Source organism: Macrotis lagotis, chromosome 1 (genome assembly GCF_037893015.1).
Source record: "Macrotis lagotis isolate mMagLag1 chromosome 1, bilby.v1.9.chrom.fasta, whole genome shotgun sequence".
Lineage (NCBI taxonomy): Eukaryota > Metazoa > Chordata > Mammalia > Peramelemorphia > Peramelidae > Macrotis > Macrotis lagotis.
This window is the reverse complement of record NC_133658.1, coordinates 502853192-502869803: the sequence shown is the minus strand read 5'-3', so window position 1 is coordinate 502869803 and position 16612 is coordinate 502853192.

Below are 16612 nucleotides of genomic sequence, written 5' to 3'. Positions count from 1 at the left end.
ATTTTGGGAGTTCTGCCCTTCTTTGATTGGACAAACCAGAGGTAATACATCAGATCATACCTTCTGATGGTCAAAGATATAAAACCTTTAAAGCCCAATCTTTGGGCTCCATTTGGAGGACTCTGGTTCTCCAGCTAGACTCTACACAGTCTGCCTAATTAATGACTTAGGAAAATATCAATAAATGTGCTTGTTAACCTAATTCGCTTTGTTCTTTCTCAGGGCCAAAACTTCTGGTAACCTTTATTCCTGAGTAGGAAAAACTTTGGGAAGGTTAACACATATTTATTTCCAACAAACCAAAACTCAAGGAGGACTTCTACATAGATGGTACCAAGTAGGAGCATTTCAAGGTCAATACCAAATACTAGTCAATTACCAAACACACCTTTTCATTCAGAGTTTTTCCTCTCCCATGAAAATTATCTTTTAGTCTGTAGAGTTCCAAATTCCCTGTAAATTTAAAATTTTTTCAGTTCTGAAAATGTGTGACTTTGATTTTCTAGAGCAGGCAATCTAATTATTTTCAGTTATTTCAAACATCTTCAAATCTTGCACAGAAAAAAAATCTCAGTTGAATAGGTGCATTCCACAAAAAAAAAATCAGCATGTTTTTGTTTTGTGAGACTCCCAAGTAAATTCAAAGCACAAAACAATCTCATCAAAAGAAATTGGTAAATTGGTAGTTGGTAAATCATAAAACATAAGAAGTAGTACACTGCATGTTTAAAGGTCTTACCCATTATCATCTTTTGATTTTTATTTTGATTCATTCATCTTTCAGTGACACTCATTTCTGTTACCCCAAAATTCTATCTTTAATTGGTGGCTCTAAAAATCCCAATGGTAACATTTTGGCAATCATGAAGGGATACACTGAATCTCTCTGGATCTGCTCGAAGTCTAAATTGAACTCTCAGGAAAACCCTCTCCATTTTAGGTGTATCTCTCTCTCTCTCTCTCTCTCTCTCTCCCGGGAATTTGCAGGAGAGAATGGCTATGAGGTCCAGAAGTGAGACCTGTGGGTTGAATATGTAGTCTGAAGGAGACAGACATTGGAATATCAAGTGTGTTGTCAACTTGTGGCAAATCCCCCCATTGGTCGTTTTGTTTTGCAACCCCTTATGTGGGTCCTGTGTTCTGTGTTGCAGATATAGACAGGTGAAGGCATATTGCTCAGGTTGAAGTTGACTCTTTGAAGCTTTTTGAATAGTGCAAATTTGTACTTGGGGTAATCCAGGAGAGCACTGGGAGGATTTTTTCACTGAAAAGTTTGATTCACCTTTTGAGAAGGGAAGTGGCCACCTACATATTTTCTCTGCCTCCACTCCTGGAGGGCAAACTCTTATCTATGGTTCAACCTGTTTCCACTTTTTCTTTTGTCCCTGTCTCTTTGAAATGCCCTCTCTCACTCTCTGCTCTGCAGCTTTTACCCCATCATGATGGCTGCAGGGAGCAGGGAAGGAGGAAAATATTCTTACTCTTCAGATCCAGAAGCTCAAACCTATGTCCTAGTTGGAATGCAAATCTATGTTCCCAATGGGTAAGATTCTCCAAAACTTGGTCTAGCCTCATAGCTTCCTTAAACTTAGACACTTAGTTACTAGATTCAAACCCCTATTCTCTAAAGGCAGCTCAGGTCTAGGAGCCCCATCCTTGAGGGGAGGTGAGGGGAAGTGGCCAGATTGACTGACATGCCTTGTTGTCAACTGAATAAGAGAAAAAAGGGGAAGAATCCAACTTGTGTTGGGAAATTCAGATTTTATTTTAATTAAGCCTGTGCTAATAAATAAGATCTCTGTAATAGAGTAACTGAATTTGAACTTTATAAAGTAACTTCAGAATACATAAAACTATATTAAGGAATTTTAACAACTGACTATTTTAAAATCTCCATGTACATATGAGGTTCCTCAAGAAGTTCTAATTAATTCTAAGAATTATTTTTTTTGACTGGTCTTAATTGGTACAGTTAAAAAATTAATAATAATTATATATATATGAAGTGTGTGTGTGTGTGTGTGTGTGTGTGTGTGTGTGTGTGTGTGTGTGTATGTGTGTGTGTGTGTGTGTTTTAAAAAATCAATAGGATGCTTTCATACTGGTCTGGAGAGATGGGAAAATGTTTTTATATTTGAGATTTCAGTGCCAGCCAGGGTGTCCAAAAAATCTCACTTTGATAAATTTGAAATTTTTTTCAAAAAAAATTGTACCTTTCTGTGTGTGTGTGTGTGTGTGTGTGTGTGTGTGTGTGTTGTCTATGTCTAAAACTCCCTTCTGTGTGTGTAATTCAGATCTGAAATAATTCCTAGGTGGCAGCTAGATGGCACAATGGATAGAGCACTGGCCCTGGAGTCAGGAGTACCTGAGTTCAAATGTGACCTCAGACATTTAATAATTACCTAGCTGGGTGACCTTGGGCAAGCCACTTAACTCCATTTGCCTTGCAAAAAAAAAAACCTAAAAAAAAAAGAAATGATTCCTGATTGTTAACTGAATTAAAATGTTATTCTTTTATTTTGGATTTAATTGTTTTAAAAAAGGCCAATTTAAAATGAAGTAATTAATAAGATTTGAACCAACCTCCTTGCTAGAGAATCTTATACTATTTGACAATTAGGAATTGCAAAGACTAGCTAGCTAACCTTTGAATCAAGTTAGTAAATTAGGTTAAATTAGAAAATAGACAAATTTAGTACAATCTGCAGAAGAGTTGTGCCTGACTTTTTAGTCACTTGACTTAGAAGAAAAAAAAATGAGACTGAAGCCCTGTTTGTGGTAGCAAAGAATTAGAAATTGAGTGAATGTCCATCAATTGGGGAATGGCTGAACAAACTGTGGTATATGTATGTTAAGGAACACTATTATTCTATTAGAAACCAGGAGGGATGGGATTTCAGAGAAGTCTTGGAAAGACTTCTGTGAACTGATATTGAGTGAGATGAACACAACCAGAACATTGTACACCCTAATAGCAACATGAGGGCAATGATCAACCTTAATGGGCTTGCTTATTCCATCAATGCAACTATCAGGGACAATTTTAGAGCACCTGCAGTGGAGAATACCATCTGTACCCAGAGAAAGAATTGTAGAGTTTAAACAAAGATCAAAGACTATTACTTTCATTTTTTAAAAAGTGGCTTATGTACTACATAATTTTGCTATCTCTAATATTTTATTTTGTCCTCAAGGATAAGATTTCTCTAACAATTCAATTTCAATCAATGTATAGCATGGAAACATTGTAAAAATTTTCAGACTGCCTTCTGTGGGGGGATGAGGGAAGGGAAAGGGAGGGTGGGGGAAAAATTGTAAAATACAAAACCTTACAGAAAATGATAGGTGGAAACTACTATTGCATATAACTGAAAAACAAATAAAATATTAATTTAAAAAATGAGGCTGGAAGTGGCTAGATAGCACAGTGGATAGAGCACTGGCCCTAGAGTCAGGAGTACCTGAGTTCAAATCCAGCCTCAGACACTTAATAATTACCTAGCTGTGTGGCCTTGGGCAAGCCACTTAACCCCATTGCCTTGCAAAAAACAAGAAAAAATGAGGCTGAGTCCATCTATGGGTTGCATTTAGAAGTGTGTAAGTTTCAAGATTTCTGAGGAATGCCTTTGCCAAACTCACCTGTGAACTAAACTTTTGTTAGTCTGAAGTTGATTGACAGCTTTATTCAACCTATATTAATTGAGACTTTAGTATTCTCTTGGGTTTAGAAAATGTAGACATCCTGCCCTCAAGATGCTTTAAAAATTTTAGGAGAGCTGGCAAAGCCAAGATGGCGACAAGAAGGGATCAAGTCTTAGGAGCTCTCTGATAAAATTCATCAGCTAAGGACTCTAACTAAACTTTCGAGAGACAGAACCCACAGAGAGACCCAGTGCAGCAGTTCTCCTACTCAAGGTAACCTGCAAAAGAGCAGAGAGACTCTGCTCCCCGGGATCGGAGAGGCGGCCTGCCAGAGGGGTGGCCCACTAGAGCCAAAGAACTTCAGCCTCCCGGAGTCAGCCCCAGGGTGCTGGGAGTCTCAGCTCACAGCAGCGGGGGAGTCTCCTGAGCTGCACCCCAAGGAGTACCGGGCACAAAGTGGGGGAACAGCAGGGGACCTCTGCCAGAACGAGCACGTGCAGCCCAGCACTCAGGGCACACAGGGAGCAGCTTGGTCTTACTGCAGCCCTGATCCAGGAAACAGAAGGAGGCGGGGCTAGTAAGCAGGAGCCTCCAGGGCATGAGCCCATTGTCCTGATGGAGGGGAGTGAAGAGAGAGAGACTGGCAGCTCTGTCCTCTGCCCCTGGAACAGGACTCTGGGGCTCTGACCACATTCAGATCCTGATCACAGTCTAGGCCCCCCCATAGAACAGCAGGGGCCCCCCAACACCTCAGCCCCGTGGCAGAGGGAGGTGCTTATGGTCATTCATAGACTAGGAGGGAGGACAGAGCCTCACACAATGAGACCCTCACGGGAGTGTCCCAAAAGCTCAGGAAGCACCCCCAAACCAGGCCCAGGCTGGGAAAATGAGCAAGCAAAGAAACAAAATGAAGACTATTGAGAAATATTTTGCAAATGAGCCCAAGAAGGATCAAAATACTCAGTCTGAAGATGAGGAAGCACAAGCTCCTGCATCTAAAGACTCCAAGAAAAACAGAAATTGGACTCAGGCTATGACAGAGCTCAAAAAAGACTTTGAAAATCAAATGAGGGAGTTGGAAGAAAAACTGGGAAAAGAAAGGAGAGAGATGCAGGAAAAACATGAAAATGAAGTCAGCAGCTTAGTCAAGGAAATCCAAAAAAAATGCTGAAGAAAATACCATGCGAAAAACCAGCTTAGGTCAAATGGATAAAACAATTCAAAAAGTTATTGAGGAGAAGAATGCTTTAAAAAGCAAAATTGGCCAGATGGAAGAAGAGATAACTCTCTGAGGAGAACAAATACTTCAGAGAAAGAATAGAATTCAGGGAGATTGATGAATTTACCAGAAATCAGGAATCAATACTTCAAAACCAAAAAAATGAAAAATTAGAAGAAAATGTGAAATATCTCATTGAAAAAACAACTGATATGGAAAACAGAGTTAGGAAAGATAATTTAAAAATTATTGGAATACCTGAAAGTCATGATCAGGAAAAGAGCCTTGACATCATTTTCAAAGAATTACTACAGGAAAATTGCCCTGATATTCTAGAAGCAGAAGGCAAAATAGAAATGGAGAGAATCCACTGATCCCCCAGAGAAAGAGATCCCAAAAAACCAACCCCTAGGAATATTATAGCCAAGTTCCAGAACTCCCAAGTCAAAGAGAAAATATTACAAGCAGCCAGAAGGACACAGTTCAAATATTGTAGAGCTGCAGTCAGGATCACACAGGACTTAGCAGCAGCTACATTGGAAGCTCGTAGGGCTTGGAATACAATATACTGGAAGGCAAAAGAGCTTAGAATGCAGCCAAGAATGAACTACCCAGCAAGGCTGAATGTCCTCTTCCAGGGAAAAAGATGGACTTTCAATGAACCAGGGGAATTTCAAATGTTCCTTTTGGAATGGCCAGAGCTGAACAGAAGGTTTGATCTTCAGTTACAGGACTCAGGTGAAGCATGGAGATTGGAGGAGAGGGGAGAAATATGAGGGACTTAATGAGAGGATGGACCATGGGCGGAGAGTGGCCAGATATAACACATTTTCTTTCTTACTTCTTGCAAGGGGCTGGGATTGGATGGCCTGCCCAGGACCACAGGGCCAAGTGGATTCTGGGCCTAAAGGGTGGTATTGGGGCTCAGGGCTTCTTGGCCCCAGGACCAGGGATCTGTCTGCTGCACCACTCAATGACCCTACAGCAGAGTCAGAGTGAAAGGAGAGAGAGAAAATAGAGTACATGGTAGTGGAGAAATAAGAAAGAAGGGAGTTGTGATCAGGATTAGCAACATTGGCAAAATATGGAAGTAACTTTTGTGATGGACTTATCATAAAGAATGAGATCCACCCATGACAGAGTTGTTGGTGTTGGAACAAAGACTGAAGCACATTTTTTGTTATTATTATTTGGGGGAGGGTGAGGGGCGAGTGGGGCTGGATGGCCTGCCTGGGGCCACATAGTGGGGTGATCTTTGGGTGTCTGGGGCTGGATTTGGACCCAGGTGCTCCTGGCTCAAGAGCCAATGCTCTGTCTGCCACCCAGCCACCCCTACTATTATTACTATTTTATTTTATTTTGGGTCTTTTTTTTTCTTTCCTTTTTTTGGTTTTTGCAGGGCAGTGGGGATCGAGTGGCTTGCATGTCACACGGCTGGGTGATTGTTGGGTTTACGAGGCTGGATATGGACTTGGGTGCTCGTGGCTCCAGGGCTGGTGCTTCATCCATTGCACCACTTGGCCATACCTACAATTACTATTATTTTTTTATTTTAATTTTTTTCTCTCCCCTTTACTTTTTTTTTCGCCCAAGCAAGTCTATCTATATTCATGGGGGAGGAGGGGTATTTTGTTTACTTGTAAACAAGAATATTTTATTAATGTAAAAAAACATTTGTACAAAATGAGAATAAAAAATAAATTAGAATTAAAAAAAGATATATAAAAATTTTAGGAGAGAAAGAATGAACCTCTCATGAAGAGAGGGATGGGGCAGGAACTTTGGTCTAGTTTCTTTGAGGCAGCCCTGGAACCCACCTTTGCATTCCTATAGCTAAGAGGCTCCTCTGTGAAAAGGGGACTGGGAGACTTTTTGGAAGGAAAAATCTTCACCTTGTGTTTAAAAAGAAGAATGATAAATTGGAGAGTAATTTAGTCACCTTTGAGTTCAAAGCTATTTGGAAATTTATGTGTTACCAAGAAGAAAAATATGTAATTGGGATTAATTGCATGTGAAGAAACTTGGGAATCTATCTAGGATATTGAATAGTATATAATTGTACTTTCAGGACTAGTCACTGATTTCTTTTAGGAAAGAAAATACTATATTAGATTGTGTGATCTGATTTGTTTTGAAGTTAAATTAATATTGATAATACATTGTCATTAGCCTCACAAGGTTTTTTGTTGGTGAAAGAAGAAAGTTTGTAATAATCTTGTCTCATCTTGTGTTTATAGAAGGGAATATATATATATATATATATATATATATGTATATATATACATATATATGACTGAAAGTAAAATCTACTTAACATCTGTTATTTGAAAATAAGAAAATGTATCAATTTGGAATTTTGTTTGATGTAAATGTCACATTGCCTAGCATCCCTGGCATAAATAAGAGTTAATTTGGATTTTGAAAATTGTCATATGTATAACATTGCATTCTTGGGAATTCATTGTTCTAAGAGAATGAGATGTTAGCATCAGAATCTTATGTTTAATGTAAGTTAGCAATTATATGTTTAATTTTAAAAGAAGTCAGTATTGTAGATTTCTTCCCTCATGTAAACTGCAGACAGAGGAACAGAAAACTGAAAAGTATGTTCTGATTGTGGAATATTTTCTGCTGATGTATATGGGGGTCTGTAAGTAAGATGTAGGAAAAAATCTTTATCAGTTATGTGAAATGCTTTTGTAGACATTAAGTTTTTGGTTGTCTCTTTTGATCATATAAGCTATTTGAATACTGTAGTATTGAAACCTGAAATTAATATTTGATTATTTTGAAGGATAACAAAAGGGAAATAAGAAATATATAATATGAAATATGAAAACCAAGACTACTACTAGATTCCAAATATTACTAAATAATGTATAATATAATAATGAAAATATTATTTTGTAAAATTTAATAATATATGAATACCTGGTTGTTCTTACTATTGTTTTATTACATTGGAATTACTATTTTGGAAATTTGAAGTCAACTAAGATATCCTAATGGTCTTAAAAAATTCTGAAAGTTATAATTTATATTTTGAATATGGCTGGTAGTTAAACAAGTTTATGTATAGAAATTTTCCACTTTTATATGTAAGTTGAGATTATTATGTACACACACACACACACACACACACACACACACACACACACACACACATATGTATATACATCCTGAAACTGTGGTTGTTTTCTTTGAGGTAAAAGCACTTATATAATATAAGGAAGATAAAATAATAATGATAATTTGAGATTTCTCTGTAGTAATCTCTAGCTAATTGTGAGAAGTCTGGAGATGATGGCAATCTCCTAGGCAAAGATGTTTAATTATTTTAAACATAGTTAAAAACTAAATGGGTTCATTACAAAAAGTTGCTTTTATAAAAAAATTCAGTTCTAAATGTGAACTAGGATTATTGTATTTTTACATCTCAAATTCTGCTTATTTTATTTCGTAAACAGCACTGTCCTTAGGTACATGAGCAGCAATTGAATTATAACTTTTTTCTCCCTCTGGATCTGTTGTACCAAATTATAGCCTGTCACTCTGATCCTTTAGTACTCAAGCCACCTGAAGCTCTGGTTATAGGTAATTGCCATATTATGCTATATTGATAATTGATCTGACATCAGGTATGTTAAAATAGAAAGATAACATGTCAGTGAAGCTATTAACCTTTGGAGTTTGACATTAATACTGCAGATGGAGTGAGTGGCCTTTCAGAGAATGATCTCAGTCTCAATTGCAGTAGGATTCTCTTAAAGGAAGTTCTATCCTGGCTGACCTGGGACTTTGCTCATTGAAAAGTATCATCTGGAACCTCTGCCTGTAAAGGCCATTTAATACATTGTGTCCCTCTCTGCTTCTTAATAGCAAATAGCCATAATCATGCCAGGTGCACAATAATTAAGTAGGAGAGTGAGCCATTAGAACTCTATCTCCTAAGTTTTTAATAATTGTCAAGTATTTAGTCTTGGCATTTTTTAACATGTGATTCTTTATCACAAGTTCCCTTAGGGAAAAGAAATATCAGTTTGGCTGCTTATATCAGGATAATGCCTATTAGTCTATTTTAAAAACTATTTTAAAGGAGAGATATTCTTCAACTAGAATTTCTGTTCATTCTAAACATAGCTAAAGTAAGTTAGACAGTTTTGTTGCGAATTACTTATTGGACATGTGCATTCTAAAATGTTTATTCAATACATTTGTTTATAATATTCTTGAGCTTTTGATTACAACTTAATATGACAACCATTAATGAATCTGTGTTATATTGGAACTCATGTTCTTATAAAAAAAGTATTCTGATACTGGCTTAGGATCATGCTCTTTATAGACCTAGTTTTTTCCCTAATTATTGGACCTCTGTTACACAGCTTTCTCTGTTAAATCTCTCTAGTTTTGCTCGTTCAAATTTTTTCCTGAGCTTCACTTCTCTAAGGTTACCAGCTGCACATCTCCAATAGTGGCCTCTGCAGGATGCCAGTAAGCTGTGCCAGTCCTGATAGCAATCATTCTCTGGATCCTTCCTCAGTGGAGTTCTCATTGCAATGCATCCATCTCCAGATAGACCCTGAAAGGTTCAGAAGAATCTAGGCTCCAAATAATTTTGATGGAAATGATGCAGAGAATGTGAATGTAGAAAAATTATACTCAGGAATAAATTATGTAACCTTTTAATGCTGTTAAAATCTGGAAATATTGTTAAGAGTGTAGAAAGATCTTTGTTCTTGAGATGTAAATTGACTCCTATGTTTCATTGTTGAATGTAAAATTTGTATTCTGTCTCCTCATTTTCAACCCCCAGCCTTCAACCACTACCTGGTTTCAGTCATGTAAGAGGGGAGGGATTTCCCCTTTTGCCCTCAGTGGCCAGATAAGGGGCAAGGACCTCTACTTAGGGCCAGTCCTCTCTCTCTGGCCCAGTCAGCTCTCTCTGACTGTCTTTTATGCCTACCTCTCCTTATCGCCCTCTCTCTATCTCAGTCTCTGTCTACCAAGCCTTTTGTTATTCACCCTGTCCTAAAGTGCTTCATGACCCTTCTGGAGAAAAAGCTTTTTTAAACTATCTACTTTGCTATATTTCATAATAAAATCCTGAGCAATTTTAAATTCCCAGAGAGTGTGTGAATTCATTTGTCTTTTAGTATTTCTTGTTTCTTGGTTCCCTAAAATTGATGACCCCCCAAAATCCCAGTGGTGACACTTTCATATAATGTTGCATGATTCTTTTTCTCAATAAGACTGTTTTCTGCCTTGTATCATTGAATCCCTCAGGGACAGTTTCAAACTTAAATTACATTGTTTGCTGGAGGGACATATCTACTCCTTTGAGATTTTTTTTGTGACTAGCCATTATGCCAGTTGAAGTAATTCAATTTTTGTTTGATTGTCTGTTCTAGGAAATCTCAACATATTCAGGAACTGCTTAAATAAGTTTCAATTTAGAGTGGATTTGGATTTCAAACTCCATAGGCAGACCAAGTGACAGTTTCCTTTGTGTGAAAATGTTGGATTAGTACTGACTGGCAGTTAAATCTATCTAGTTTTACTAAGAGTTTTTTTTATTGTAAAGGATAAGTACATTGAGGCTGAAATCCAGTAATTGACATTGAACAAAGGTTTCATTCCAATGAAAACTGGAATGTTTTACTCCATTAAATAATGAACTTCAACACAAAGGAAAAGCTTTAAATAACAGAAATATTTTTTGTTATTAGCGGAGATTGTAATGTGACATGTGGTAGAAGATGAACTCTTCCAATATTATAGATCCGAATGTAAAAGAATGGGAGTACTGTCTCTTGCTTTCATCCAGATATTATGTGTGCTTCACAGGAATATAATATATCAATGTAAAAGGAAACCATTCCATCAAAAGGGAGTGAATCTAGAGTGTTTTAGGGCATTTGTTTAGCTTCACATATACAAATCAAACTATTACCATTAGCTTTTATTTACCAAAAGTTTCTCAAACTTGACATTTTCTCAAAAAAATTAAATTTTTTGAATCTAGATTGAGATGGAAAATCTGTTTAATTTAAATAAAAATACTACAACTTGATTACTCAGAGATTATTTTCAAATAGTGAATTCAAATTAAGAAAATGAAACCTTTTTCAATACTTTGAAGCGAAGTTTTTATCTTTGTATCCTTTATAGACTCACATGAGTTAAAAAAAAAAAAGACAAATTGAAGGTGTTCCACAAGCTTCTTTATAAAGGTTTTTACTTTGACCTGAAGGATTGAGAGAAAGAATACAATTACAAATGAATTGGAACCATAGAGTTCCATTTTAATTACTCAGTAACAGCCTGAACGGTGTGTATCATTTCAATACTTAGTGCCCTGCATAAAAAAAAATATATATGAGTAAAAGAAATGTCTGAGTCTGCAAATGCTCGTAAAAAAAAATCAAATCAAAGCATGTTAGGATTCTCTTGTTATTTATGAAATGATAATAATCTTTTGTATTGAGTGGTATCACAAGGAAAATACACTGATTCCCTAGGATACTAGTAAAAGTCTTTTTGTAAATTATTAGTGCAAGCCATTAAAGTCATTTCTTGATTTGCCATAGGCTGCAGTAATCTTTGGGAAGTCTTTCCAACATTTCTCCTCAGTCTCCAAGGAGACATATAGTGGAAGACAAACTTTTCCAAGGCAAATGAATAGGAGTACTTTTTCATATTTTCCTCTAGAAGTGTGTTTGTGTTCTATAGGGATATAATGTATCACTGAAAATGGAAACCATTCTACAGAAATGTGGCAAGTCTGATGTGACTTAGGACATTTTTTCCCTTCCCATATTTCCCCTTTTACTATAAATTTCCATTGAAATCCATTAGGTTTTATTTCTCATTTTGAAAATTTTCTCAGTAAATTAAATATTGTTTGGAAATGGATTGAAATAGAAAGTCATATTAAAGTCATATTAAATAAAAATAGAAGAAATAAATAAATAATAGAAGAAATAAAAATAAAAATACTCCCTAATGGAAAACTCAAAAGCAGAGTTACATATTGAATACAAATAAAGAAGACTGTTTTTGGTTAAAGTCAGTTCCTCTAGGGATGGCTAGGTGGCACAGTGGATAGAGCACCAGCCTTGGAGTCAGGAGTACCTGGGTTCAAATTTGGCCTCAGACACTTAATAATAATTATCTAGCTGTGTGGCCTTGGGCAAGCCACTTAACACCATTTGCCTTGCAAAACCTTAAAACAAAAGTCAGCTCTTCCCATTGAATCATTTCCTGATACAGTTCACTTTACCTTGGAATTCATTATAAATATGAGTGTATTGATCAAGAGTAATGAAACCACTGTGTTTCATGTTAATTCCTCAGTTTCAGCCAAATTGTTCATATCTATTTCACACATATTTTTCCTCAGTAAAAGAACTGTAAAATTTCCCCATTATATCAATTTTTGTAATTATATTATATATTTGTCATTTATTATTGCACAATAGTATCCATTATATTCAGACACCACAATTTTAGAGCAATTTTCTCCCCAAATTGATTACTCACATTGTTTTCAATTCATTGTGATTGTCTAGAGTATTACTAAGAATATTCAGGTTTCATATATATAAATATATATATATATATATATATATGAAATTTGTAGAATGACCACTATAATTTATTTTTTAACTTAATAAGATTTTATTTTTTTGCAATAGCATGTAAAGATAGTTTTCAGCATTTATTTTTGTAAAATTTTGAGTTCCAAATTTTTCTCCCTTCTTTTTTAAAAATTAATTAATTTTTTTATTATTTCATACAAATAATGTTTTTATACATTACTAAAATATTCTTGTTTAAGAGTAAACATAATACCCCCCAAAATATAGACCCACATGAGTAATAAAGTAAAGGAGAGAGAAAAAATTGAAATTGAAATTGAAAAATAATAATAATAGTAGGTGCGGCCAGGTGGCACAGTGGACAGAGCACCGGACCTGGAGTCAGGAGCACCCAAGCCCAAATCCAGCACCAGACACCCAACAATCACCCAGCTGTATGACCCTGGGCAAGCCACTCCAATCCCATTGCCCTATAAAAAACAAAAAAAGGCCCAAAATAAAATAAAATAGTAATAATAATAATAATAATAGTTGGGGTGGCTGGGTGGCAGACAGAGCACCCGCCCTGGAGCCAGGACTATGGGGTCCAAATCCAGCCTCAGACACCCATCAATCACCCAGCTGTGCGGCATCAGACAAACCACCCAGTCCCATTTTACATGCAACCCCCCCAAAAAATAATAATAAAAAATGTGCTTCATTATGTGTTCCAACACCTCCAGCTCTGTCACAGGTGGATCCCATTCTTTATGATAAGTCCATCACAAAATTTACTTCCATATTTTTCCATTGTTGCCATTGCTGATCACAGCTCCCTCCATTCATACTTCTCCACTACCATGTACTATATTTTCTCTCTCCTTTCACTCTGTCTCTGCTGTAGGATAGCTGAGTGGTGCAGCAGACAGATCCCTGGCTCTGGGACCAAGAGGCCCCAGGCCCCCATACCACCCTTTAAGCTTAGCATCCACCTGGCCTTATGGTCCCGGGCAGGCCATCCACTCCCAGCCCCTTGCAAGAAGTAAAAAACAAAATGTGTTATATCTGATCACTCTACCCCCATGGTCCACCCTCTCCTCCATCACACACATCCCCCCCTTCCCCCTGTCCCCCTTCTCTCCTTCTTTCTCCAGATGTCTATACCCCATTGAGTTTCCTGTCCTACCACCTCTGATGAGAGCAAAGATTCCCTCATTCCCCCTTGCCTTCTAACCTTCCATATCATTGTAATAGCTCATTGTAATAAAAAAATCTATTATATGAAATATCTTAGCCTATTCCACCTCTCCTTTTTCTTTCTCCCATTACATTTCCCTTTTAGCTCTTGACTCCATTTTTACACCACCTTATATCTTCAAATTCAGCTCGCTCCTGTGCTTCATCTATAAAAGCTCCTTCTACCTGCTCTATTCAATGATAAGGTTCATATGAATATTATCAGTATCGTTTTCCTTCTCCTCCACTCTCTATGCTTCACCTGAGTCCTGTATTTGAAGACCAAATCTTCCTTTCAGCTCTGGCCATTCCAACAGGAACATTTGAAATTCCCCTAGTTCATTGAAAGTCCTTGTTTTTCCTGGAAGAGGACATTCAGTTTTTCTGGGTAATTGATTCTCAGTTGCATTCAGAGCTCTTTTGTCTTTGGGAATATTATATTCCAAGCCATATGAGCTTTTAATGTAGTTGCTGCTAAGTCCTGTGTGATCCTGATTGCAGCTCCATGATATTTGAATTGTGTCCTTCTGGCTGCTTGTAATATTTTCTCTTTGACTTGGGAGTTCTGGAACTTGGCCTTAATATTCCTGGGGGTTGTTTTTTTTTTTGGATCTTTTTCTTGAGGAGATCGATGCATTCTCTCCATTTCTATTTTGCCCTCTGCTTCTAGGATATCAGGGCAATTTTCCTGTAATAATTCTTTGAAAATGATGTCAAGGCTCTTTTCCTGATCATGACTTTCAGGTATTCCAATAATTTTTAAATTATCTTTCCTAAATCTGTTTTCCATATCAGTTGTTTTTGCAACGAAATGTTTCACATTTTCTTCTAATTTTTCATTCTTTTGGTGTTGAAGTATTGTGTTCTGATTTCTCATAAAATCAGCAGCCTCCCTCAGTTTCTGCATCTGAAGGATTTGTTTTCCTCAGAGAGCTTTCTTATCTCTTTTTCCATCTGGCCAATTCTGCTTTTTAAAGCATTCTTCTCCTCAATAACTTTTTGAACTGTTTTATCTATTTGACCTATACTGGTTTTTAACATATTATTTTCTTCAGCATTTTTTTGGATCTCCTTTACTAAGCTGCTGACTTCATTTTCATGTTTTTCCTGCATATCTCTCATTTCTTTTCCCGATTTTTCTTCTATCTCCCTCACTTGATTTTCAAAGTCTTTTTTGAACTCTGTCATAGCCTGAGCCCAATTTCTTTTTTCCTTGGAGCCTTTAGATGCAGAAGTTTGTGCACCCTCATCTTCAGATTGAGTGTTTTGATCCTTCTTGGGATCATAGGCAAAGTATTTCTCAATGGTGTTCCTCTTTTTTCTCTCTGCTTACTCATTTCTGCAGCCTGTGCCTGGTTTGGGGGTGCTTCCTGAGCTTTTGAGTATTATTGGGGCACCCCCACAAGGATCTCTGTGTGTGAGGCTCTGTCTTCCCTCCTGGTCTGTGAATGACCACAAATGCACCCCTCTGCCACAGAGCTGAGGTGGGGGGACCCTGCTGTTCTATGGGGGGCCTAGAGTGTGATCAGGATCTGAATGTTGTCAGAGCCCCAGAGTCCTGTTCCAGAGACAGAGGACAGAGCTCAACAGTCTCTCTCTCTACTCCCCTCCCTAGGCTCAGCACTCATGTCCTTGGGGTCTCCTGATTACCAGCTCCTGCTTCTGGTTCCTGGATCTGGGCTTCCACAGCCACGCTGCTTGCTGAGTGCCCTGAGGGCTGGGCTTCACATGCTCATTTTGGCAGAGGTCCCCCTGCTGATCCCCCAAGTTGTACCCAGTGCTCCCTGAGTGTAGGTCAGGAAACTGCCCTTGCTGCCATGAGCTGTGGCTCCCAGTGCCCTGGGGCTTCCTCCAGGAGGTTGAAGTTCCTTCACTCTGTTGGGCTATCCCTCCACCCCCTGGATCCCTCTATGGGTTCTCTCTCTCCAAAATTTAGTTAGACTCCTTATTTTACAAGTTTTGAGAGAGAAGACCTAAGAGACAATCTTCTCCTCTCTCCATCTTGGCTCCACTCCCCCTTCTTCCCTTCCTTGTCCCCTCCCAAAGACAGGAAGCAATCTGATATAGGTTATACATGTACAATCATTTTAAACTTATTCCCATATTAGTCATGTTGTGAATGAAGGATCCAGACAAAAGGAAGAAACCCATGAGAAAGAAAAAATAAAATTAGAAAAGTGAAAATAGTATGCTTTGATCTGCATTCAAACTCTATAACTCTCTCTCTCTAGTTGTGACTGTTGTTTTGCCATCATAATTCTTTTAGTATTGTCTTTGGTTAATATACTGCTGAGAAAATATAAGTCTATCATAGTTGAACATTGCATAATGTTGCTGTCACTGTGTACAATTTCTTCTGATTCTGCTTACTTCACTCAGCATCAGTTCATATAAGCCTTTCCAGGTTTTTCTAAAATCTGCCTGTTCATCATTTCTTTTAGAAGAACAATTTTCCATTACATTTATAAACTACAATTTGTTTAGTCATTTCCCAATTCAAGGGCATCCCCTCCATTTCTAATTCTTTGCCACTCCCCAAAAAAGCTGCTCTGTTTTTGTACATGTTGGTCCTTTAACCTTTTTTATGATCTCTTTGGGTTACAAATCCGGAAGTGTTATTGCTGAATCAAAAATTTTGCATAGTTTTGTAGCCTTTTGGTCATAGTTCCAAATTGTTCTCCAGAATGGTTGGATCAGGTCACAATTCCACCAACAATGCATTGGGTATACCAGTTTTCCCACTTGCCCTCCACCACTTAGCATTTACCTTTTTTATCATATTAGCTAATCTGATAGGTGTAAAGTGGTACCTAAGAGTTGTTTTAGTTTGCACTTCTCTAAACAATAGTGATTTAAAGCATATTTTCAGATGACTATAGATAGCTTTAATTTATTCACCTGAAAACTGCCTGTCCATATTCTTTGACCATTTCTC